The sequence below is a fragment of the Ochotona princeps genome, chromosome 22 (assembly GCF_030435755.1).
Source record: "Ochotona princeps isolate mOchPri1 chromosome 22, mOchPri1.hap1, whole genome shotgun sequence".
Taxonomy (NCBI): Eukaryota; Metazoa; Chordata; class Mammalia; order Lagomorpha; family Ochotonidae; genus Ochotona; species Ochotona princeps.
In genome coordinates, this window is record NC_080853.1 from 5,794,295 (window position 1) to 5,821,890 (window position 27,596).

Genomic DNA, 27,596 nt, shown 5'->3' on the forward strand with positions numbered 1-27,596 from the left:
CCTAACAGCCATTTTTATCAACAAGTTTTCATGAAATCTCGGGCCACTGATGGGGTCAAATGCTGCATCCTGGGTAGGGAGGCGCAGCCTCGGAACACAGCACACACGCACTATGCTTGCTTCTGTGAATTTGGCAGGTATAGTCTCTGACAGTTTCAGGTGTCCTCTTTTCTCCCTCAGCAGATTTGACTCAGTCCTGGGCAGGAAATGGTATGATTGAATCCTAGCCTCTGGTGTGGTGGCTGGGAAGGGAGGTAGGGACAGAAGTAGAAAAGGATGAAGCAGGTGGGAGAGCAATTGAGCGGCAATGAAACCCCACACAGGCTGGAATCAATCCCACACAGAGCTCTTCAGATGGACTGACCCTGCGTGGTTGCCAAAGATGGGAAAATGGCAACTTTCTATTCCCATAGTCTTCCCACATTGAACAGACGTGAATAAGGATTGATAAACTGCACAGCCTGCTGGTCTACCAATTAATTTTATAAATTAAGTTTTATTAGACAACAGTCACACTTCTCTTCTTTCAACAGTGGAGTTTGAGTAGTTACAACAAAGATAATTGCAAAGTCACAATTTTTTACTCTCTTGGTATTTCAGGAAAAAATAATATTGGCTGCTTCTGTAAATACTCTGACCATGGCTGATTTCAAGCCACAGACTGCACAGAAAGTGGTAAGGAGTACACAGTAAACCCTCCCATATTCACCACATGAGCTGGAGCCCATGCCCAGGTCTGCCTGAGAACTGAAGCCACCAGCCAATGGTATGCCCAGCAGTGATGTGTCTGGCATAGCATTTCATCCACTAAAATCTCTTTTGACATTCTCATGACCAAGAGAGTCTCACTGTGCCATTTTGTCACATCAGAAAAACTGAGACCGAGAGCACTAAATCCTCTATGTCTAAATCATAAAGCTAACACATTCGGAAGTCAAAATTCAAAGGCAGCTCTAGCGTGCTCCGACGGCATTGCCTTTCTACTGCGTTCTCTTCAGACAAGCCACTTTCCTTATATTACCATTTAATGTCCCTCATTCAGCTGTGCCTACTATGTGCTGAACATTGCACACAGCCAAAGATAACATGTAAGGAGCTCCTTCCCTCAGCCAGTGACATGGGAGTCCTGGTTCGTTTACTTATCTGAATGCCTAAATAGGTCATTATCACAAGTTCTGGATCTCTGGTTTCCACTGACTTCTTTTGTGTTTAAATCCATATTGCACTAAAAATCAATATGAGTATGATATGGTATTTGCAGACCTATAATTATTTCACATTGAAATCTGTTTTCCAGCCAGTTCATCGGACAAAAAGATGTTGCTTAATCGGGGTAGGGACATAACTCCACATCCATCACTCACACTTACAAAACGGACATGACATTCAAAGACATGATGATCAAATTATTATGGAATGGACTGAAGGTTTTGGCTCAAGCTTGCAATGGTAGGAAACTTGTTCAACCGATAATTACCAAGCATCAACAATATGTCAAGCTTTGTTTCCAATCTTGAGATTACAGGAGTGATAAAAGGAACACAATCTCTTCCTTCCTGGGTCTTACATTTTCACATGATCTGGACCCTGAGTCCTTCCCTGATTTGTGGTTTAGAACCCGTTTAGAGAAAACTGGGACTTCAGGAAAAGTCTATTTTCTGAAAAAGAGTCTCCCGCATACGTTTTAGTTACTGACACTAGAGAAAGCAAGATAAAATTTCAGATTGTGCATTAGAAGACAGACTTAGTTCCCTGCCCCTCCCCTCTCCCTTACAAACAAAAACTAGATGGAGGGAGGAGAAAGAGAATTCATCCGGTCTTAAGAGTTATATCCAGAGAACATATTTTATGCCATGCTTACAAAAATCCATTATCTTGTTTTTATCTTTGCAATTTTGCAATAATCGAGGACACAGAAAGAGATTCTAGCAGCATCATTCTACTACTGGTTCTTCCAGGGAATAAAACTCCTTTATGAAACATGAAGAAAAGCAACAATTTTTGTTACTTTAGCAGAACTCAGAACGGATGTCTATTATTCACACTCATTGAATCATGGAGAACTGGCCAGGAACATAGTGGGTGTGCAATCAGCTCTTTCGAGTCCCTTCATGCCAATGTTCACCCTTGTACTTTGATAAATAGCAACACTGAACAGCCAATGGAAAGGTCAGGCCAATATCCCTCAGCTCTCGCTCAATTGAGAAAGTCCTAGGTACCCCCCCTCCTTTTTCTTTGTAATAATTGCAGTATCGATAATATCAACAAATATTTTGAGGCAAATGCATTCTACTTGGCTGGGTAACGCCTACCGTGTGCCTTGTTAAAATTACATGGTTGCTTTCTGGATGGAAAACACTCTGTTTAGAACAAGTCTGATTATCATGCTTCATGATGAACGAGCTGTGTTTATTTGTTTCTTTCCTAGCTGTCTTTAAGAGATGATCTAAGGTTAATGGTGGAAATGCTACCAAAATAAATGGTTTCATGTAGTCAAATATTTCATCTGAGTACTCCATTTCATGAAACTCAGTAAGAAAACAAATGAATATTTTTGGAACGTTAGAATTCATTCCGAAACTTTAGTACCACAGAGTTTTCTGAGATACATTAAAATATACTTTTCAAGTTGCCCACAAAATCTGCGACACTTCCACCAACATGACAATTAGATACTACATATATTTTCTTCTGGGAAATCCTTAAAAGGATGTAGACGATGATTTCAGATGCCTGCATAAAATTGGACATTTTCCACATGAAATGGCTCCATGGAATCCTAATCTTTCATGAGAGTGATATTAACCAGGCCTGGTTTAAAACATTTCCTTAAATTGACATCTTATTTGGAAAATAAGCAGATGTAATATTTGCCTGTATCTGTTATAAGTTTGGATGCTTTAAAAAATATGGTCATATGGGTCAAACAGAGGACTTCCCTTTGCTGGGATAGATTCTGACTTGATTTTTCATAGATCGCATTTAGACACTTTCTGGGCAGACAGGGGATGTGTTCTGTTTTGGTCAAAGTTTCCAGTTAAACCGCAGGCCCTAAGTATCCATGTCAGGATGAAGTCATCATTAGTTTTTCGCCTTGGGCTCTGAAATTCTATGAACCTTCTTAAGGTCCAGCTAAGTACGTGGGACTATTTATCCGACAGCTACTTCCTGCAGGAACTTACATATTGAAAAATCTTTGCAAGTGCAAAAGGCATTCTTTATGTTATAATCAATATGCTTCAGAGGTAAACAGAGATTTACACTTCAAGAATGGAATTAAAATGGCAACCCAATAAAAGTAGGCATCTGTACCTGTAAGGCATTTACGATTTTGCAATAAAAGGGTTAACATACATTAATACTGGTAAGGCAAGGAGAGTGAATTTACCTTTAGATATCTTCTGTTGAGCTCCAGCATAAGAAATTATGCATCTTATCCATGTAAGCTTACCTTTTCTTGTAGATTTTGAGTAATGGTGGCTTCAGGAGAGAAGTCCAAAATTGACCTAAAGGGAAAAGAAAGAACGGTTATCAATTAAGATTCCCCTGGAAAGGTTTGCCATGAACAGTTCTTTCTTGTTCTATGATGGGCTGCACTGCACCTTAATTTATTATTACTTATTTAATAGAAAACACATCTACATGCTTTTTTTTTTAGTATAGGTATGGAAATAACTTTTAAGCTTTTGGCATCAGAAAATATGGACAATAGAAAAAAATGGAGAAAATACCTACAACCTTGCCTGCCTCAATATTAACAAACAGTATATGATCCTACAGATTCATTTTGTAAAGCACTTGTTGGGTTTCTGTAGTGGATGGTTTTCCAGACACTGAGAACAGAATTGTACCGAAGTCCAGGTGAGGGTAGAACATGGCTTGGACTAGGGTGGACAACCCAAGCTCAGTCTGAGAACTGATCCTTTGGGGCTGTCTTTGGGTATAGCAATGGGATCTGGAGTTGCTCTGAAGGTGGGGGCCAAAATGAAGATCTGAGACTACAAAACCTATGACTGCTTCACCTTTTTTTCCCGTCTTGTAAATGCAATAAAATCAGCAGTAGGGATTTCCCCGACATTCAATACGGTTGGTGCATGATCACCCCGTAGTTTATCTCTCCAAATCGAACATGAGGAAAACTTAGATCATCTGATTCATAAAGGCTGAAATGAATATTCTTGCCCATTTAATTAGATAGCAGTCTGTGTCCAAAAGAAATTTTTAAAAGTTGAATTGTTTTATCAAAGAGTTATTCATCTTTAAAATTTGAAGCATAGCTTCATTATTTTTTTCATTCTTTACTTTGAAGCAATCATGTGAGGCAGAGACTAGGTGTAAAAAAATTTTAGTAACAGACACAGTTTGGGTCTATCCATTCTCTTGAATAACGGTTTTGTGATTGTAATAATGAATGTGTAGGCTACCTGTAGGGAGGAAGAGATGTTTGAGTGAGTTTGAAGAGGTAGTGATTTATAAAATGGTGACGTTTGTTTCTTGGAAGGCCAGGATTTCTCTCTAGTTGACTTAGGATCACTCTTGACTACCGCCTTGCTGCTCACAGTGGGGGTCCTGGGGCAAGGCTGGTTTGTACAGTAGCACTTGAGGTGGCACGCATGACATGCCCAGGCTCAGCAACAGGTGAAATCTTTAAAGAGCAGTTAGGAAGGTTTTGGGAAAGTAGGAGATGAGGATGTTACAAAAAAAGCAGCTATACCCAAACACCTTCAAGTAGTTCTCCAGAATAAACAGAACCTCTAGGAAGAGAGAGCAGAAGTGTCTGTATTCAGGTTTGAGCAAAACCACTTACTGCAACCTCTGTGCTCCCACGTAGGCTTTCACTGCTCTGAGATTCAGTGTTGTCATCTAAAGCTGAAGTTTTGTGTGCTTGTTTCAAGATGATGTGTCTTGGTTGTTACAGCAGCTGTTTACTGAATACTTAGGATGTCTGCATTGTGAATCAACTGCTTGATATCTCTTATCTCACATTTTCCCCACAATAAGCTAAAGTCGCATGGGCTTTTCATTTCATATTCACATGAGAATGTGGTTTAAGACCTTTTTGTGGCTTTCTGAAAGCCACAGAGTAACAAGTGGCAAATCTGGAATTTGAATGTGGGGGATCTGATTTAACAGGTTCCACCTGTCCCTACCTACAGTCAGTGACTGATTGCAGTGTTGTCTCAGTGGAACCTGGCAGTGGATCAAGTGGAGATTTTTCTTGATAGAAACAGAACAGATTGTCTTCTTCCTTGATTTCACCCATCTGCTTCCCACTCAGATGTTCATGAATGCAGAGTTTTAAAGGGCCAGTTCAGAATTCATCCTACTTTCATAGCAGGGATTCTGATTGGGAGCTTTGAGATAATCCATTGATCCACAATTGTGCTCTTTTTCCAGCCTTCCCATGCTAATTCATAGAAAAGGAACTTCAAGTCTCAGGAAAATGAAGAGGATAACTTTATTCTTATGTCCTGTATATGAGAGGGGGTATGTATCTGGTTGACGTCTTTGGCATGAATAGGTCACATCTCTTGTGAGTTGGTCAGCCTGGATTACAGAAGGTATACTTTTTCACAGGGATGCATTTTTCACATGGGAGGCAAACATGGACCAGGAACAGGTCATATTTTAAGACCTGCTCATTTTGCCTGAACTCTTACTTGGCTAGACAAAGTGCAGGTAGAAATGGAATTGGTGCACTGCCAAAGCTTATGGGCCTCCTACTGCTTCTTTGAGCAGATTGTTGGGGAGAAAAAGCCGTCTGGCTAAAATCCTTTTCCTACTGGTTGGGATACTTTTGTGGAACATTCTCTTCTCTGCTCACCCTTTTCTTTGTATAATTAACCTCTACTGACCCAGATTGGTCAGTTTTCTTTAGAAACAAGGGACAGAGCCAAAGAGACATTCTGGAAAGTCTCTTCCCCAAGATCATACACCAAGAGATTGTGGGAAATAAATGATATCAACATTATTCACAGAGATATTCAAAGAATGCTCTAGAACAGGGTTCAAGGAACTAATGGCCCATGAGCCAAATATATCTGCCACTCATGTTTTAAATAAAACTTTGCTGGAACACAGTCACACAAATTCACTTACATATTATCTGTGGCTGATTCATCAGAATAACACCTGAGTTAAATCACTGACAGACTACATGGTCCACGAAACCCCAAGTATTGATCACTGGGACTTTGCAGAAACTGTTCGGACTCCTGTTCTAGATTCTCTATGCATTTGAAATGACAACATGCGAACACATCCACTGTGGATCTCATTACTCAGCCTGGGATTGCGAATCAAGTAACTGCTTCTCTTCTAAGTCGCACCTCAAGCCAATGCTGCTGGTCTTTGGGGGCACATTCTGAGTGTCAAGATCTGGAGCAGTGCTGGCCAAGAGAACTTTCTGCAACATCGAACTTCCTCTGCAGGTGCCTGCTCCATACAATGTCTCTATTCCACACATAGCAACTGAACTCTCCTGAAGAGGTTGGTACAACCAAGGAATTAAATCTTTAATTTCAATGGTGGTAAATGTAAACATGCATGCAGCTAGTGGGCACTGTATCAGATACCATCATTCTGGAGGAAAAAAATCCTCCACACGCTTGTTTGTTTCTGGGAGAAAGTCAAACCATACGTGATGAGCTAAAGTTTTTCTTTTCTTTTTTTTTTTTTTTTTTTACGAAAGGTATTAGCATGGCAGACAAGTTTAGAGGATATTAAGTCTTGGCTTGCTCAGGGGGAGGAGGGCTCAGAGATACTGCAATCTGGCCTGAGTATAATACACCCCTTTGTTACATTTAAATACCATCATACTATCTTATATACAGCAATGCGTGGGGATGTTTTATAGTAACAATACAGCCACACGAAAACCCCAGACAACTGTAAAAAGGCGCTAATTATTATTATTAGTGTTTTGCGCTAACAATAAATGTCAAATGGAACCCTGAAAACAAATAACTACCTGTCACCGAGTGAATGAAAGGCAATTTTAGTAAAGTGAATTAAAACCCCAAACATCACCAAGCCCAACCAGCGAGCAGGGCAGAGGCAGCTTAGCAGCCTCCTCGGGCAGCGCCGCCCCTGGAGGAGTGGGATCTGCTGTCCTTGGGGCAGAGTCAGGAGGACTGGGCCAGCTCAGACATGGAGGGTGGGGAGTGGGGCTGTGGAGGGGGCTTGGCAGAGCTGGAGTGCAGGGGCAGCCACATCTTCAGGAAAAGCCCTCCATCACAGCAAATGGAAATGGGAGACCATTAAGGATGGAGAATCTTTATTTATTGGCTGGGCTGTAGCCTGCTTGAGTGTTATCAGTGAAAAATTAAAGTTGGACAGCAGAGAGTGGATTTGTTTTCATGACATATTTGCCTTAGATTTTTCAAAGTGCATTCTGGGTGTCTCCCAAAGACTATTTTTTAAAAATAAATCGTACATTTTATTTTTTCAAACTTCATTTATCTTTGATATCTGATTGACATATTCAGGACAGTCTAATCCTTTCTGCTGAAGTGAGCCATGACAGTCGCTGCTGCAGCAATCAACATCACAGAGCCCTCCCCAAGAAGGAGCCACGTCTCCAGATGCAGTGCCAGGGAGGGCCTGGTAGGGGTCTCCCGGCCCCCTCCCATCCCCCATGGCTGTGGCAGTGGCAAGATCTGTGTCATGGGCCATCAGATAGGTGAGGCTTACCGGGTTGAACCCAGCTCTGGGAAATGATTGCAGAAAGACCAGAAGATTCATGAAAGGGGCTCGAGGCTTGAGCTTGCATCCCTGCTTTGTTGCAACCGCTGGGGATGAAGGGAGCAGGACGAGGAAGACACTGAACATTGCCACCATGAGCAGCTCCTTCGAACTGGGTTAGTCTGACCTCACGCACCCTCCCTCGTCCTCCACCCCCGGCTTCTGTTTTCCTCCCTTTCTTTCCATTCCTCTCTCTCTCTCTCTCTCTCCCCAGAGCTTGAACTGACAATGCGGCCATCCAGTTCTAAACTCACAGAATAAGGTGGTGCAGAATAAGAAGCCTTCTTCCCCTCACCTCTCGGTTGTCCTACACCTTCACTCCCGTTCATTACTAACCAGCTGTTGTAGGCCTGTACAAGTACCTGCACCTGCATTTACACACACCCGCACATGCAAATTTTTAAAAACACAATATGTAATATATTGTCCAATATTGCCCACTTTGCCTCCCCCTTAACCTAAAATCTTTTGTCTTTCCATACATATCAGTTAATATACAGCTTTATCTTTTTAAGAATGATGTTTGAAATAGGTACAATTTATCTATTTACATGTACAAGGCTACAGCATAGATTATTCACTAAATGTCCTGAATCTACAGGCATTTAGGGAGTTCTTAAACTTTTGCTCTTACCAATAATCCTGCAGTCTGTAACCTGGAATGTCTGTCATGCCTCGGGCAGGGGAGGGGCTCTGCAGAATAAATGCCCAGGAGAGGACCAGCTGGAGCCAAAGGGGAGTGCACTTCTAAGCATCCTAGATCTGCCAGACTGTCCAAAGAGGTGGAAAACTTGCATGCTCAAAACTTGCATGCCCATCATTCATAAACAAGAAGGCCTGCTTCCCCACACAGACATTTTGAGGATACTATCACATTTTAGCATTTTTACAAATTGGAAAAGGAAAATGGTCTCCCAGTCAAATTTTAATTTGCATTTATCTGGAGTCAGGTACTAAGTACCTTGCAATATACTTATTCCTCAACTATATTTATTCCTTGTCAGCTGTCTATGCATAGTTTATCTTCTCCAGTAATTTCTTGGAAGGCTTTATATATTGAAAAATATTAGTTCTCAATCTCTTTGTTCGATAACTCATACTTTGTCTCAGTCTGAAAACATGTGGGTTACTTTTAAATACCAGATAAGCATTCTTCAACATTTAACCATTTCTTACTAAACACTCATCAGCCGAACACCTACTGCCTGCAAGCCACCATGCTGAATGCTTGGCTACTGGTCCCAATCGGGCAATTGACAATGGAGCAGGCAAGAAAGATTGTTTGGATAACTGCTGAAAAGCAGACAGGGCTCGAGACACTTGGAAGCAGCAACCGCCTGGTCCCGGGGGAGGGGGAAGGAGGTAATTTAGGGATAAGCAAGCAGTATTGGGCAAGAAGCAGGGTGGGAATGAGAGGAACAAAAAGATGTTTTCAGGCTAACAAATGGCTTGTGTGAAGGAAAAAAGAAAAAAAATGTGTGTGTATTAACGAAGCAAGAAGGATTCAGTAAGATGGAAATAGAGAAAGTTGAGAGGAAGCAGGGGTCAGTCTTAGTGGACAAAATTGTGGGTATTTAGAAGGTAGAGACTGAAATTTATTCAAGTGGAGGCTGCATAAGAGCAGGGCGCCCTGACGAGTGAAACAAACATGTGCTCGCATCGCAACGGGGAGGAGGAACACAAGCAATCAGCAGAGGGGCAGATCAGTAAGCAAGGGAATAATGACCATTTTCCCTGATATGAAGTAACTACATAGAAAATAAGCGCAGATCCTTCTCCGGATGCGATGTTCAGGGCAGACATCTCATTTGATGGGACAGAACAAATGAGGAGACCAGGGGATGCTAATTGTTGGTACAACTTAACAAGACAGCAATTTAATAATATGTCAGAAGTTCTCAAGTAATAGGCCTCTTTCACTAACAGAATACAAACGTTTAGAGGAATGTATCCAAACTACCAAGTATGTAAAGGTCAGGATGTTTGGTGCTATTTCATAGAGTAGGGTTACTACTACTTAAAACAAGAAAAATGCAGAACGCCCGGCATCAGGGATGGTGGATTGCTTAGATACTAGGAGAGTGTTAAAATACGTGTCCATTAACATGGCCATGAAGATGTCTACTTAGTGACACGGAAAGAAGCTCATGAGATATGAAAAGGAAACTCGAAGGTCACAAAACACTAGATTTCATCTGAGCTCATCTAAGCATAGCAGACCTATAGTTTTCTGAATATATGAATGAGGGCAATTGCAGAAGTTCATGAAATATGCATGCTGTGATAAAACAAGACTGGTTTCTTTTTGCACTAAAATAAATTGTATTGTTGTTCTAAATTTTTTGAAACACCATTTTGCTTTTTAAATATTTTATTTACTAGCTTTTTGACATAACACATTTTTAATTTCTATTATACTCCAAGTCTTATTGGCTCCACTACAAAAGGAGTCCCACAACTAGTGAAAAAGACTGTAGCCTGGAAAAAAAATGCGCATGAGTTGTATGCAATAATCAAAGGAAAAGATGTTAGATTTCACTCATATAAAACAGAATTTAAAATAAACATATTTTGATTCCATTTTTTCTTACAAACTTTTGGAAGTACACTTGCATCTACACTAAGGACAACTAGAAGGTCAGCAATGGACCATTTACATTGGTTCTGCCTAGATGGAACAACTCTGGATCATGCCTGCATCACGACACTGGAGGCACAGACAAGGCAGAGCCCAGCATCCTTACAAGTACAAAATAATAGGGTCAACACAACCTTGGAATGATCTTGGCTTTGTGTCACACAAAGTCTTTGGAAAATACAATCCTGTTTGGAGCCTTAGAGTGGCTCATGCTTTGATTCCATCTTTTCCCGAGATACACATTAATTCTGTGTTTTGGTTTTGGGATGGTTAAATTCATAGCTTTCCTTCCCCTCCAGCACCACCACCTCAGAAACCTGGCATCTGTCTTCCCTCTGACCTGCTGGAGGCGTGTTGACACACGGGTTCTCTCTAAAGCATGGCACTTGGGAACAACGTTGGGAGTGCTGTGGGATTTCTGTTGCTTCTCTTCTTTTTGTCTTTCTTTAGGACTTTCTTTTGCTTCCCAGCTTTGGCCCAGCAGGGCCCAGATCTGTGCGTGCTCCTACCCCCAGAGTCACGTTCTCAACCTGACAGTGACAGCAGCCATCCTGGTCGTGATTTATCTGCACAAGTTGCCAAATCACTCTTGGTAGCATGTCTCCGCTTGGTGAATAATGAGGAAGGCCTACCATCTATCTAAGGGCAAAACAATATAAGCAGCTACATTTAAATTTAGCTGTTTCCGCACCCATCCCCCCAGCTTATTTGGGACTCTCTGATTGAAAAGAGTCCATTTAAAAAGGGCCTTCACGGTAACTACCCAAATAATTGTGTCACACACATAGAGGACCATTTTTCAGCAGAGGCAACGACTGCTGTGAATCCGCTGTCAGGCCAAAGTTGCAAACTCTGCTCAAACTCCAGTTTTTTAATAGTGATTTCCCTGGACCTCTGAAAGCCACTCATTTCAGTGGCTGCCTCGTAACCACCAAGGGGCAGGTTACTGCACAGTAATATGATGTCTAAGTTGCAAGAAGACGCAGCCACCACATTAGGCAGCATTTGGGATCTGGATACAGCTCCACAATAGACAATAAAGGTAGGATAAAACACACAACTATAATCTCCACCTGCTGTTGACAGGAATGAATGTGGCAAAAGGAAGCTTTGGGCACATGTGAGTGTGGGTTCGAATCCTTGTTCCCCCATCATCATTCAACCGTTAGTCTCTGCGAAAATTCCATAAGCTCTACAGTTAATTCCTCATGAGACAGGTTATCAAAAACCTGCATGACGAATGGGTGTGAATGTGTGTCAGGATGCTTTTCCTCAGAGGGCAGACAGAATATCTCTTGCCCTCTGCATTTCTACAACAAATCCATTGCTTCCATTTGGAAGTGGAATCTCACATTTCTTACAGGCATTAATATTAAAATTATTAATTAAAATTAATCTGTTATCCTGCTAATTAGAATATAATTTATTACCATATATCTACAAAGCATGATTTTACAATGGAGTTTTTGGCATCTCCTTTTTCTCTTGCCCTTCACCCACTGCTTAATCTCCATCAATGGTGACTTTTCTCGGATCAGTTTCTGTGGATTGTTTTCTATTAGTACAATAGCTACATGAAATGCAAAATACTTTTTTTGCTTCTAGATTGTTCTTATCATTGAAAAAAAAGCCTCTTATGTTTCTGTAACTCACCATTTTCCCACAAAAATATTGGGTTCTCATTGTGGTATAGCATGTTAGGGCACCACTTAGATGCTAGCATTCCATATCAAAGATGCTTCAAGTCCCAGCTGCTCCACTACGATCCTGCTTTCCACTAATGCACCTGGGAAGGAAGTGGAAAATGGCCCAAGTACCTGGACCTCTGCCACCCATGTGGGAAACCCAGATGGAGTTCTGGGCTTCAGGTTTCAGCATGCATCAGCCCTAGCTGTTGTAGACATTTGGGAAGTGAATCAGCAGATGGAAGATCTCTCTGTATTCTGCCTTTCAAACAAACAAACAAACAAACGTTTTTAAAAAATTATGTAGGGCTGGCATTGCAGTGTAGCAAGTTAAGCCACAGTCTGCAACACTAGAACCCCACACAGTCCTGGTTTGAATCTTGGCTTCTCCAATTATGATCAGCTCCCTGCTAATGTTCCTGAGAAAATACTGGAAGATGTACACTCCTGACTGTGGCCAGACACGACTCCAGCTGACACAACCATTTTATTAGTCAATCAGCGAACAGATGATTCTCTTTATCCTTTCCGACCATTCTGTTGCTCTGCCTTTCAAATAAATAAATCTTTCTTAAAAAGAAATCATATGTTGAGGATGTATTTGTGCAAGCACATAGATCCACTTTCTTCTGGTATCACAACGCATTTCACTTCCGCAACCCTTGCCGATGGGCACAAAGTTGGTGCATTTCTCCCTAAAGGGTGATGAGATCCCTTGCATATGTCCCCTGAATCCACATGCAAAGCTTTCCAAGGGGAAAATCATAGGAGCTTGTGATTAGGCCAAGATCACAAGTTCTTTTCTTTTATAGAGACATTGCCATCTTATCCAAAACCATTAAAGGGAATTCACTTTTCTGAACCTTGCCCATTCATACATAAAATATGCAGTGAAGGAACATAGCACATGAAGGAAGGAGCAGCACTGTGGAAGATCCCGCACGTGGACTGAGTGGAAGTCCTGGCACAAAATGCAGATGACCTCTGACCTCAGAAGGCTGGGCTCACTCCCTCTCTCCAGTAGCTGAGGAGACAACATGGCCCAAAGGTACATTGGCCACATGGGTGGAGGAAGTTTTGAGGGAGCCAGATGAACACCCAAAAAAAAAGTGAAATGATCAGCTTTCAGGTTGCTGTCCTTGGGGGCTTAGAGATGAGACGTGAGGCAGAGAAGCATGATACGGAAACAGAATTGTTTCCTAATAATAATAATCTTTCAAAAATTTCCGCAAGGCCCTGTCAGCAGCTCTTCAAGCAGCATGGCTTATTTTAAATTTTATTTAAATCAACAAATTGTACACATTTGAATATGGAACCAGAATACAGGGAAAACACAAGCTGCCCTAGCAGAGGAACGTCTAATAAACATTATGCTGCTCAGAGATATTTGCTGTTTAATCACCCCATGAAAGGACGCACTCAGCCAAAAGATGTCAGATAACATCTTGCTGAAGGCAATGGTGCCAGCTTTCCTGGCTTCAGAGTTCGTGCAGCTAATTTTGTTCTCTCTTTCCACTTGCTATTTTTTTTTTTTTAACAATTTAGAATGTGAGTTTGTGAGATGCTGTGTCTCTCGGACCACTTGGAGGATAAAACCATTGTGCTGTGAGTCATAACAGCAAGCGTTCATTGAATATGAGAGTCATTCAATAAGTTTATGAAAAATGATGTTTAAAGACAATTTTATTTAGGGGCATGATAACATTGAAATCCATATGTAATATTTTTTCATAGTGCACATTTTCCATAGGCTTTTTGAAGCCTTCTGATAGTGTCTGAGCCAGGATGGCTGATGCACTTTGTAGGGCCCAGCATCAATGCCCTCCTGGAGCTCTGGATCAACAACTATTGAGAACTCCAAGAGGCTGTCTAGAGCACACCCAGCCCGGGGTCCTTCTCTTAGGCACAGAGGGCTTGGTCCCCCAAAGGCCAGCTCTCGCTCTGTTAACCAATGTGGGGCCATCCATCGGACGGAAGATCTTCCTCTCTGTCTCTCTTCCTCTCTGTGTATCTGCCTTCCAATAAAAATAAATAAATCTTGAAAAAAAAAAGATTTTTTTCTATGGCTGCTGGATTTTGGGTCATTTCTTTAGATATTTTTATTGTTTCTGTGACTATGGGAAAAGCTCTCCCATATCTTCTGGTAAACACATTGAGATGCTAGAACATCTTGCATACATTTTGGTGTAGTCTAGGAGATAGGATTGCATTTTTTTTAAAAGTTAGCTATTCTGATGCCTTAATATTGTATGTTGAATCTTTTTCAATTTGATTTTAAATATCACTTATTCTTTGCAGGACACATTTCCATATTTACTCCTTCCTATTGCTGGACTTGATTCTGTCCCGCCGACCTGTTTAATTCTATACCAGAGTTATCACATTTTCATCACTTCTGTGTTAGGCTATGTTGTACAATATGCTTGGCTGTTCTCAGTGATATATTCTTAATTGAACTGGAGGGTTGGAACATCTATTTCAAAGATAGTGGTAGCCCCTCTCCTAAAACCACAGTACAGATACACATTTACTTATGGAACAAGGAAAGCACTATTATCCATGTTTTTCAAGTCTTCTAAGTAACTCAGCAGCAATTTGAAGTCTTCTTAAAACCCTCTCCTACTGCTCTGTAAGTTTAATGTTGGAAAGGATTATCTATCAAGAAAGAATATTGACTTTTATCAAAAGCCTTTCAGCCCCGGTGATGGCAGCACCATTTTTCTTTTGATCTATTGATATGGGTTTTCCTGATAATGAATTGTTCCGGAATGTTTAGAAGCCAGGGTGTGAATTCTTAATCTCATACTTAAAAGCCTTGTATCCTCATGAAAATGACTTCATCTTCCTGAGACGGTCTTCTGTAAAATGGGAGTAATCGCAGAGCTGTCGTTTTTGCCTGCCAGGATCATTCTCCTTCTTTGTGAAATCACTTCCCCAGGTCCCTGCTGCCGGTTAATCTCCCCCACTCTCAGCACACTGGGGCGAGGAGGTGGGCTCTGGCCCTTCCTTCCCAAGCACACTTAACCCAAAGCTGCCCATCACCTCACCATCAACAGCCCCCACTCTGCCAGCAGCAGGAGTTGTTTAACTCAGAGTCCTTACGGGCCTAGACTTTTCTGCTAAGAGCCTAGATTATAAACATGGAGGGCTCCTGACTGAATTTTTCAACATTTGGGTAGGATCTGCCTGAAAATGAAAACAGATAGAAAATAGAAATTGAAAACAAGAGAACAATCAGGGAAATTTGGCAAGAAGTTGGATCAAATGCTTTGAATACATAGAATAAACTCACCTAACTTATTGCCTTGAGTGTTTACCCAAACAACAATAAATACAATAAAAATCCTAACAGTTATGACTGATATTTACTGTGTGTGTATTATGAATTAGACAGTTTTGTACAGTTTCAATGCAGTCTTTTAATAAGGTGTGTTTATAATTACCATTCTACTTTGGGGTTAGAAAACTGAGGACCAACGTGTTTGAGCATTTGCTCCACATGACAGGGTTGGTCAGAGGCAGAGCCGGGGCTCTACCCAGGCTGTTTTGCCCCAGTCGCTAAGCATCTGTGCCAATATGAAGGGCCAGCATTGTGGAGAGTGAGTCAAGCCGTCTCCTGCGACTCCAACAACCCGCATGGGTACCAATTTGCACCCACTTTCAATACAGTCCCCTGTTAATGTGCCCAGGAAAAAGACTGCCACTCACATGAGCGATTCTGGCTCCTGGCTTCAACCAGGATAAAACTGTCTCTAGTCAGGAACCCACTGGAATAATTTAATGAAATCCATGCTCACCGTGTGTGAGTCCTGTTGCTTGTCCAAGTAAGGGCACTGCCTCATCAAAGAGCGCAGCCACTGTTCAGCTCCAGCTGTTTGCTCCTGGGAAGAAAAACAGATCAATTAGTATCATTACTCCAATTTTCAAAAGATGTCAGGGGTTGAACTGGCATCCCTATGGGATGTTGGCACTATAGGCAGAGGCCCAGCTTCCTGCAGCACAGCACCAGCACCATAGGCAAGCATCTTAGTTGCTAAGACAAAGAGCTACTCAGATTTTCTTGCTTGTAATATGTCTCTTGGTAACAAGCAAATTTTACAGTGAGCAAAACAAAAGCAATTTTTTAGAAGATACTCAAAGGCGAGATTTCTGGAGCCCTCTATTTTTACATACATCTCAATTCCTAGTGCCTATGGATATTTTTTTATTGCTGAAAAGTATCAAAATGTCAGGAACCTTTCCAGCCTAGCTCACCAGTATGGGCAGTTGATGCCAAAACACTTAGAACCACAGATGAGTATGCTCAAATCTCGCAAGGGACCAGAAAAGCTGTCTTATCTCAAGTGATGCCACTCTGTTGTTTCCTTTCATGTCTTTCATCCAAATCCCTCCCTCCAGAGCCTCATGCTCTCCTCTCTTTCATAAACAAGGGTTCATCTCTGTCCTGGAGCCATGTTCTGCCATTTCTTCAGTTTGCCCTTGCTAGGAAAGAATGTGACTGCATGAGCTGATGACAGTCATCAACTTGATGTCCACCTCAGTGCCACAGCATCACAAAGTCAGACGATCCACTTTATGAGAGCTAACTGCTTTTGCTCACATGGAAGCCGCCAAACCTAGCATGATACTTGGCATGTGGTGGCACTGATGGTCTCTTTCTACACACTCTACCTGGGGGAACTTATCCCATATCAGAGTACTGGTTGGAGTCCCTCCTTCTGTTTTCCATCCAATTTCCTGTTAAATCTCTCTGGGAAGCTGGTGGCTCAAGTGCCTGGGTCTCTGCTACCAGAGTGGGAGATCCACATGGAGTTCCTGTCCCCTGGCTTTAACCTGGCCCAGCCCTATCTTTTGCAGGCACCAGGCATTTGAGGAATGAGTCCGTGGACAGAAGATCTCTCTCTCTTCTAGAAAGAAAATTACAACATAGTAGAGGTAATTCTCATATAATCCTCACCTAGTGTCCCTTTTGGTAATGTGGTGTGATCAATACTGATACATCATTAATTAAAGTCCATAGTTGCATTCTCCCAGTCTCTCTCTAATGTCCCTTTTTTCTTCCAGGTCCCATTTTGTCATGACTCCTTGGGTTCTTCATGACTGTCACATTTCCTTGAGCCTCCCTTGTTTTTGATAGTCTTGAGAGTTTTGAGTACTGGTCAGATGATTTCAAAAACGATCCTTCAGCTGGATTTTCCTTGTGGTTAGATGGGTTGCACATTTGGAAGGCAGAGTGAAGAAGCATCATGGGCGATCAAGGGTGTGTACTCTCAGCATGACTTGCCTCTGTGCCATTGATCCTGACCAGCAGAGGTAGTCTTGGCCAGCTTTCTGCAGTGGTAAAGTGGTTATTCTCAACCTCCCCACCCCCTTTTTATTTGGTGTTATTGGGGAAGAAAGCATTGTGCTTAGCTCGCACTGCTGAAGTAGAGGGCACTATGCTTCCCCATGGTAAAGAAGTCTCTATATAACTACATGGAATTCTTCTGCATAAACTTGTCTGTGTTACCCCACTCATTAAATGAATCAATTGTATCATTGTGTGCTTATACCACAAATACTGATTTTATGCTTTGAACTATAATCCATTACTAAAGAATTTGTTTTATTACTCAATGTGTTCCAGATTTGCTTATGGGAGCTCTTCTAGTGTCTCTTTGACTTACTGATACCACTGTAATGTTTTAAAGCATTTCCATACGTTTTGACAAAGACAAGAATCCCTAGTTCTGAGCATATGAATAAATCCATAGTGAGAAAAAAAAAACACAAATGAAAACAGACTAAGTCACATCCTAATCTGATGGCTAAAATCAGGAATAAAGGGAACATCTTAAAAGTATACAGAGGAAAATGACCAGTAAATTTCAATAAACAGTAATAAGCAGCATGGCTGATTGCGCATTTGAAAAACAAACCACAAGACAGTAAAGCACTACCCCTACTGGCAAAAGAAAAAGGAAGTCTAGAAGTTAAGAACTGTGAAACCATCCCACAAGAATGAAGGAAGCAAAGCTGTTCAAAAGTTACGGTGAAGAGAGGTTGTCACCTTGAAGATTCACGGTTTTCTTTTGTTCAAGTTCATAAAAAATAATACAATATTGAAACTGAATCAGTAAGTGCCAAAACTAAACAACAGGTGAAAAACAAAAGAGTTTCCCTATTTAAAACATTTCTTTGATAAAATGTTAGACATGAAATAACTCAATGGAAAGCAAATAATACTTTTGCTTTTTGAGTTTGTGGCAATATGTAGCAGTTTATTGCATGACAGGCTTTGCACATACCAAAGATTGAAAGGAAGAAAAGGAAGAACATATTGTTTTCATGTTCATTTTATAGGTCAAGTAGTCTACCATTACTTGAAATTTAGTTATAATCAGTTGAAGATTCATATATAATACATCTGGAATGACCACTAAAAATAAAATAAGTAGACAAGATGCCAACAGAGTTACTGTAAAATAGTTATCAAAAGTCTGTTTAATCCCAAAGAAGAAAAAAGAACATATAGGAAGGAAAAAAAGTGAAGTAAAAAATTAAAATCTACTTTATTCTATAGTTTTAAAAAATGTCTAATATATCAATTATTTCATTAAATGTAAATGACTTAAACGCTCTAGTAAAATGTCAGGGATAAAAAGGTAAAACAGTCACTATGGATTAGTAATAAATGCCTTTAAACTCCGAGGATCTAGACAATGGATTGCACAAATGGTAATAAGAAAAACAGAGTGATGTGAAGTAGATTCCAAGGATAGAAAAGGGCCTTTTCTATTGACAAAATGGTCTTTAAGGAGGCAAAAATGCTAAAAATATATGTACTTCATAGGTAGAGTTTCCAAATACATAAAGCTAAACTGATAGAATAGAAGGATACATAAATCCACAACTGGAGCTGAAGATTTTAACATTCCTCTGGTTCTTTGAAACATAAAAACAAACAAACAAACAAACAAACTCCTTTCACTAGAGTTTCTCAAATAAAGCAGTCAGCTGACATGAATTACCAGTATCAGGATATTAAAGAGTGGGAATCCCCACACATTGTTTAAATAGATAATAAGTGAGTATTATGAGCAACTTCATGCCAATCAATTTGACAACTTAAAAGTAGACAAATTTCTTTAAAGAGACAATCGGCACAAGGAGAAATAGAATCAGAATCATCCTAAGACTACTTAAGGATTTAAATTTGGGGCAGAACAACCAAAACCATCACCTGTGACACCAGCATTCCATATGGGTAATAGTTTGTGTCCCAGTTGCTACACTTCTGATCCAGCTTCCTGCTAATGGCCTGGGAAAAAACAGCAAACTATGGTCCAAGCGTTTGGGCGCCTGACACCCAAGTGGAACACTTGGAAGAAACTCTTGGCCCAGCCCTGGTCTTTTGCAGGCCAGATGAGCAGTGAGGCAGGAAATGAAAGATCTCTGTCACTCTGTAACTCTGACTTCAAAATAAAACTTTTTTTTCTTAAGAAAAAAAAAAAGAACTTGAATTTGTAATGAAAATTTTTCTTATTAAGTTTTCCATTGTTAAGTGATTTCACTTACACATTCTGCAAAATATTTAAGAAATTAAGTGCACTCATCTTCCATACTCTCAGAAGATAAAGGATTTATCATTGCCAACTCACGCTTTGAGGTCATCAAGGCCATGTAGCAAAACACAAATGGGGACATAAGGGAAAGAGTAAGCTTAAAGATCAATTTCATTCATGTAAATATGAAAATTCTTACATGTTTTCAAAGAAAGTCATCATTATATCCTGTGAAAATTATACACCATGACTAAGTACAGTTTAATATAAGTTTGTCATTTGAAAATAAAACAATACGATTCACTTATTTTAAGAAAGATTTAAAAAGGCTAATATCTAAATAGATACAGCACTAAAAGTAACATTCACTCATGACAGAAAGCTTGCAGCACAGTAGGGACTAGAGGGGGCTTTATGGAACCGATTGGGGAACCCACAAACAATCTCGAACATACACTACTTAGGCTGAATGGTGGAGGAGGAAGGACAAAGTTAAGATCTTACCTGTCGCCGCCCTGCAGCGACACTAAAATGACGAGGAATATTCTTGGAGGGCCGGGAAAAACTGGCAAAAGCGGCTGCATTTAAAACCTTTTCTCTGCTGCTCCTGTCCCCGTCTAAGCTTTCCTACCCGCTTCTTCGCCACCCTTCCTCCCGTTTTCCACCACCCTTCTTCCCAATTCTTCCCGTTTCTGTATCCCCCCATTCCCCACGTAAGAGCCACAGAACGTCACGAACCAAAAAGACCTTTATTGCCGAAAGCGAGCTGCTTAAATATAGTTCTTCCACCAATCACTTCTGCACGTGGTCCACGGGGCGCTATCTGATAGGTCAGCAATCGCAGCGAGGGAGAATTAGCCTATCCTTGTGACTTCCTGCCTGCCTCCTGACGGGAACAAGCCCCGCCTCCTGGCACTCGGCCAGCCGCCATCTTGAAGCGCCTCATCCGTGTGGGGTCGGCCGCTCCCCACACTTACCTCTGTGGTTCAAATTGTCCTGGGGTCTACAGCAGCACAACATGCCAAGGAAAAGTCATAAAAACCATGTGAACAGGAAAGGGAGTAATTTTTGAACTGTGTCTGCAGATTGTATGATCATGAACATAAAAATCCTGAGAATTCCACAAAAAGCTACCAACACTAATAAATGAATTTATTAAAGCCACAAGCAACAAAACTAAAATATAAAATCAACTGCATTTTTATACGCTGTCAATAAAAATTGGCAAGCGATATTTAAAGTGTGATTTGCAGTGGCACCAAAACACATGAATTATGTAGGAACAGATTTAATACAACATGTACAGTGAAACTGCACAGTGAAAACCATAAAATACCGGGAAGAAGTGTTCTAAAAGCTACAAATAAATGGAAAGATATACACGACTGTGGGTTACAAGACAATATGGTTATGATATATCTGATGAGGAGCTGACAGACAAAATGTATAAAGAATTCAAACAATTCAATAGAAGAAAACAAATAACCCAATTTAAAAGATGGGATCAGACACTTTTCAAAATAAGAGAAGCAATTGGTTAACAGAAGCTATTTGGCAAAATGCTTACCATCTCTAATTGTCAGAGGAATGGACAGTAAAACCACAACGAGGTATGTCCTTGTGCCTGTTGGAAGGGAAATTTTCAAAAATGTTGGTGAGGATGTGGAAAAAGGGGGACCTGTATGTTATTGTTGAGAATGTGAATTACATAGTCATTATAGAAAATAGTAAGGACTTCTTTCAAAGAATTAAAAATAGAACTATGATATGACCCAGCGATTCCACTGTACTTCCTGATATGGCTTGAATATTAATGTGGGTGTTCCCAAACAAGGCCGATGTGTTAAGGACTTGGTTTCGAGGGTGACACTCTAGAAAGATTGTGGAACCTTCAAGAGACGGGCTGCAGTGGGAGGTTTGAAGGTCATTCGGAGGGTGTGACCTCAGAAGGTTGTTGCAGAAGTGTGAGTTTGTGTCCAGCCACTCTCTGCTTCCTGCCTCACGATGCGGCCTCTCACCGCTTGCACTCTGCTCCACAGCCTTTGCCAAAGCTTGCATTGCCTGCAACCTGCTGTTTGGATTCAGCCTCCAAAACAAACACCAAAAACCTCTCTTTTTTTCATAAGTAGCTCCTCTTGGGTGTTTTGTTGCATGGTAATGAAAAGCTGCCTATTATGAATGAATTCAAAGGAATTGAAATCAGTGTTTTGAAAAGATATCTGCACTTCCATGCTTGTTTTAACATTATTTATAATGGTCAACCTACAGAAGTCCCCCAAGGTTCCATGAAGGGATGAATGGGGGGAAAAGTATGGTGAATATGCACAATGCACTAACTTTAAAAATAAGGACATTTTATCATTGGCAACAAGATGGATGGAAGCTAAGTAAAGTAAGTCAAACAAGAAAGACAAACACTTTAGGATCTAATTTTTACGTGAAAACTAAGAAAATTGATCTCATAGGAACAGAGAGTAGAAAGCTACCTATCAGTGTTTGGATAGAGAATGGGGAGAGGAGTCGAAGAAATATGTTGATCGAAGCATATAGTTTAAAACTGGACTGGAGGGATGTTTCAGTGAACTATTGCACTGTAAGGTAACTACACTTAATAATGCTAGGTGTATTTCATAATCGTTGAGGTAATTTTTGACATTCTCACCACACACATACAAATGAAAAACTGGTGAGATGATGGGTGTGTTAAATCACTTGGTTGGATCTTCCTGCAATGTACACCTAGATCAACGTATCACATTCTGCCCTTGATGCAGAGATGGTTACTACTTATTGGTTTAAAAAATTAGCATACTGGGACCTGGCATGGTAGCCTAGTAGCTAAAGTCCTCACCTTGCATGTGCCTGCATCCTATATGGATGCCAGTTCATGTCCCAGGAGCCCCACTTCCCATCCAGCCCCCTGCTCGTGGCCTGGGAAAGCAGTCAAGGACAGCTCAAAGCCTTGGGACCCTGCACCCACGTGGGAGATCTGGAGGAGGATCCTGGCTTCTGCTTTGGGATTGGCTCAGCTCTGGCTGTTGTGGCCACTTGGAGAGTGAATCATCAGACGGAAGATCTTCCTCTCTGTCTCTCCTCCTCTCTGTATATCTGACTTTCCAATAAAATTAGATAAATCTTTAAAAAAATTTAAAAAAAGACAACAACAAAAGAGAAGTCCACAGAAGGAAACTTCTCTTGTACAATTAGTTAACAATTATAAAATGGACATCATAGTACATAGAATGGCATGAACAAAGACTTAGTGGCACTATGGGTTGGAGTATTTTCCAATTTGGAAAATGGAACTAATAATCTCCACTGTGCTTTTTTTTTTCTTGGAGAAATTTAATGAAGTAATGATAGCTGATTGCTCAGCACCAGACTTGCCCTAAAGAAATATTAATCACTTTTATTTCAAGAGGAATGAGAATTACTATTCATACTGGAGGCCTACTGTATTAAAATCCAAAAACTTTATTGTACTGCTGCATGGGGCTGTTATGAGAGTTAGCACATGTAAATGCTAGCTGGCACATGACCACTGCTTAAAAAATGTCTTTGTTATTTTAATAAAAACAGGAAGATGTCAGTTACCCCTAAAATTGTCTAGATTCAACATAATCTGATTCAAAATCCCATCAGGGTTTTGTGGACACTGACAGGCTGATTAAAAATTTTACATGGAAACAAGAAGGATATAGGATAGTCAAAACAAACTTGACAATGAAGAACAAATTGGAGGCCTTATACCATCTGCTTTCAAGGTTTACTGTAAACTACTGTTATTAACACAGTATAATAGAAGGACACAAACGGAGAGCAACAGTATAAATTACAAAGTACAGAAACAGAGCCTTACATACACAGAATCAAATCATTTTCGGACCAAAGTTCAAAGGCAAATCAGTTAATGAAAGAATAGCTTTTCCAAAAATTTGTTCTTACACAAATTGTAATTCATACGGAAGACACCTTGAACCTTAACCCTTCTCTATGTCATACACAAAATGAACGTGCAATTGGATTGCAGATTTAAATGCAAACAAAAGCCACAATAAATATTACTGTAGCATATGTTTTCATTTCTCGTTAGGTAAGGTCTTAAAAGTGAACTTGCTGGGTCTTGTGTTTAGGTGTCTAGCTAACTTCACTAGAAGCTTCCAAGCAGCTCTCCACAGTGGTTGCACGGGAGGACAGTACAACAGTGAGCAATGCTTAGTACGCACAGCGACTGGAATTGGTGTCGTCTGTTACTGTAATTTTAGGCATTCTAGTGGCTTCTCAAACTTTCACACTGGGACCTGGGATGGTAAACCACTCTGGACCAGATGAGTTAAAATAAAATTAAATGTTTCCTTAGAATATGAGCCAGCAATTCTACTTTTGAGTATTTAGCTAAGAGAAGCAGAAAACTGTCCAAAGAATTATACGTAAATGTTTGACACATGTTTATTGACAATAACTTACAAACTGGAAACAACTCAAATGTCTAGGCACAGAGATGAATGAACCAAAAAACAACCACAATAATAGGGTTTCTTATTTCATCTCTTCAAAACACTTTCTTTTGGGCCCGGTGCAGTAGCATAGTCGTTAAAATCCTTGCCTTGCACGTGCCGGGATCCCATACGGGCAACAGTTCAGCTCCCTGCTTGTGACCTGAGAAAGCAGTCCAGGACAGCCCAAAGCCCTGCGACCCTGCACTTGCATGGGAAACCCGGAAGAGGCTCCAGGCTCCTGGTTTTGGATCAGCGCAGCTCCGGCTATTGCAGCTGCTTGGGGAGTGAATCAATGGACAGAAGATCTTCCTCTCTGTCTATCTTCCTCTCTGTATGTTTGACTTTGCAATAAAAATAAATCTTTTTAAAAAGTCTCTTTCTCATTAAATTCTTCACTGTAGCATCATTTTCTTCAAGAAGGCTCTTATTTTTTTTTCATTTCTTCAGTGACACAGTCATTCAGTAACATGTTATTTAACTTCAAGGTGTTGTTACTCCCTTGTTTTTTCTTCCTGATGTTGATTTTGTTTTGTGGCTTTTCATCTAAAGGGATCTACAGTAACTGTGAATGGAGACTATCATATCCAGTAGCATGTTATTTAACTTAATGGAGTTGTAAATTTCTATTTTTTTTGCTGTTGTTGATTTCATTTTGTGGCTTTTCATTTAAGGAGATGGATAGTAACTGTGTAATGGAGACTGTAATATCCAGATGTGAGGATACAATGCAGTATTCATCTCAACTTATGGATCAAAGAGGGACTCCCAATGAAACTTAACTATATCTTGACAATAGCATGTTGGACTCTGCCATTGTCCATGTCTGCAATGATGGACATATGACTGTTTATGAAGAACTATACTATTTCAATAATATAGGAGAACTCAGTTGGCGGAAAGGGATTTGGGAAGGGGGTAAGAGAAATCCCAGGGCCTATGGAACTGTATCATAAAATGATGATGGTGATGGTAATAATAATAATAACTAGTGGAGCAAAAATAGGGTATAGGCATAAAATCGTTTTCCTAACATTCAGTGTTAAAAAAGGAAGGGCTTAATAATACAGGGACCTTATAAAAGTATAAAAAAGAAGGATCTTATAGTACAGTCCCAAAAACAATTATGTTGAGTGAAAAACATAGATTAAAAAAAACCATACTGAATGATTCTATTGAGTTAAATTCCAGGACAGAAAGGAGATTGTTAGTTTGCTAAAAACCACATTTCTGAGGCGTGCTTCCTTTTATTTCTCAAAGGCCTAATTCCTCTGAAAAATACGTTGTCATGACTCAAATATCAGGATACTTTCCACAAACATCCGATTTTTTTACTTTAACTTGGAAAGCTGAGTTCTTTTTCCCACAGTCATCAGTCTGGTGCTGATGTGGACTCTGTGTAGCGCATCCCTTCCTAGAATCAGCCAGACCCCGGATGGGTAGGTGCCCAGTGGTGTCTCCCTTGTGCCTAAGTGGCACGCTTGGAATCCTCCAATAAATAATGGTCCATGTTGTTGCTGGTCCTTGGCTGCTGATGAACGGAAGCGCTCCCCCATGTTTGCTCAACAACTTGTGGCCTTGAGTTATCTGCTCTTCAATTTGTGTTCTCCATTTTCCTCTTCCTGTTTTAGTTTCTGTCTTCTTCTGTGGTTTTTTCCCCTAATTCGGTTCGTTTTCTCTTTCCTTCCTAGCTCTCCTTTTTTTTTTAATCTTACTTCATTGCACAGATAGTATTACAGTTTTTAGAAATAAGACAGAATACGTAAAATTAGATTTAAGAAATTTAGAACAGCAGACCATGGAATACAGTATATTAGAAAAGGGAAAGCAGATAAATAGCCACAAGGTCAAGTGGGTTACACAGTGGCATAGCACATGAGACACCCGCCCGATCGCTTCTCGGCCTTTTGCCGAAGTTCGAGTGTAGACTTCCACCTGCATTCGGACTAGCGCTGCTGTGTCTCTAGAAAAGTAATGATTGAGACTATTTTTATGGGCCTCTATTAGCACTAAATGTAGAATTTACTGTCAATATTAGGAAAGTATAAAGAAATATTTGCCTTACTAATGCAGAGGCTGTAACTACATGCCATTAGTGAAACTGATATTGAAGAGAACTTTGTATACACCTTAGCTGCATGAATATTTTAGTAAATTTATACTAAGGAAATAATCATGAGTGTGTTGAAAGATGTAGTCATGAGATGTTCATTATTGAGTTATTTATATTAATGAAAAGACCAAAAGCCTTTTCAGGCTTTAGTTAATATGAATTACCTGGAAAATATATGGTATATCCATGAAATTGTGTACTAGGATATTATTTAAAATGATATTAAAAATATTGGTGGCATGTAAGACAAATGATCCTGTATCAGGGTCAGTGAGCTATGGTCATGAGACATAACCTGGTCATCACCCATTTTTCTGAGTAGCTGCCACCAACACTCAATGCAGAAATAAAGTTGAAAATACCCAGGATTTGGTACTTTCCAGAAAAAAAGAAAAGTTTACCAAACTCTGTCCTTAGTCAGTAAGTGATGCCACAATGAAATCTCTTCCCTGGAAACACACACATACACAGAGAGAATTTAAAGCATATGTGCCAAAGTGACAAAGAGTGGTTATGTTGGGTGATAGAATAAAAGGTGATTTTTTTGTGTGTGTTTATATCTTTGTTTGTCAGTACTTTCTAGAACTTGTACAATGACTGTGTTTTTGCCATCACATACAAAATGTTTCTTCACTGTGGAATGTTGTTAAAACATTCTATTTCATCTTGAGCAGTTCGCCCCAGTCTCCTGACCTCTCTTCTTGGTATGGCGATGACAGAGAATCTCTAGTCATTTTGTTGAGTGGTGGTGAAGCCATTGATTGCCCTGTAACCAGGTTCTATGAAGTGGAGTACCTGGGAGGAAATACGCAACGGGAAGAGAAGCAGAGGGCAACGGTGCTTGGAGAAAATTAAGATCTGCAGATGTGACATTTCCTAGAAATCAGGCTGTCTTAGTTTCTCCCCTAATTATTCACCATTTTGTTTACAAATGGGAAATAGCATTCTACTGCTCAGTGTCTTCCAAGAGACTGAAGTTAATTTGAAATAATACTCCAGCAAAAGCACCAATAAAAGCCTCTGGAAGGCCCTGTTCCATACCCTCTGGCTACTGACACGACATTATTGATACACAAATCAAAGTTGACTGCTCTGGTAACAGCAAGTCCCCTGGCAGCAAGAGCTCTCACCAGAGACGGTGTTCCTTCAAGACAAGACCAACTTCATACGATTTCTCATTGTAACAGGCTTAGTTGAGACATTAAAGGGATCCCAGACAGAAATGTAAAAGCTCCTTCCTTTTTGCTTAACTTGGATAGAATCTGCCAACAAAACATAATAATAAATAAATAAAAGGAGAAGAATTCAAACTATGCTTAAGAATAGACTCATGAGGCATAAAGGAGGCTGCAAAAGTAATGTGATTTGAGGGCTGTC

The 27,596-nt window shown here is 40.3% G+C and overlaps 1 protein-coding gene across 3 annotated transcripts in view; it reads right to left on the bottom strand.

The window, feature by feature from the left end:
* Positions 1-27,596, bottom strand: part of TSHZ2 (teashirt zinc finger homeobox 2) — a 708,208-nt gene that overhangs the window by 448,417 nt on the left and 232,195 nt on the right. For all 3 annotated transcript variants that reach the window (XM_058679408.1, XM_058679406.1, XM_058679407.1), the window contains 2 exons: positions 15,864-15,944; positions 3,452-3,506 (listed from right to left, as the gene is read on the bottom strand). The gene's annotated coding sequence lies outside the window, so the exon portion shown is untranslated. The remainder of the gene's footprint in view (positions 1-3,451; positions 3,507-15,863; positions 15,945-27,596) is intronic.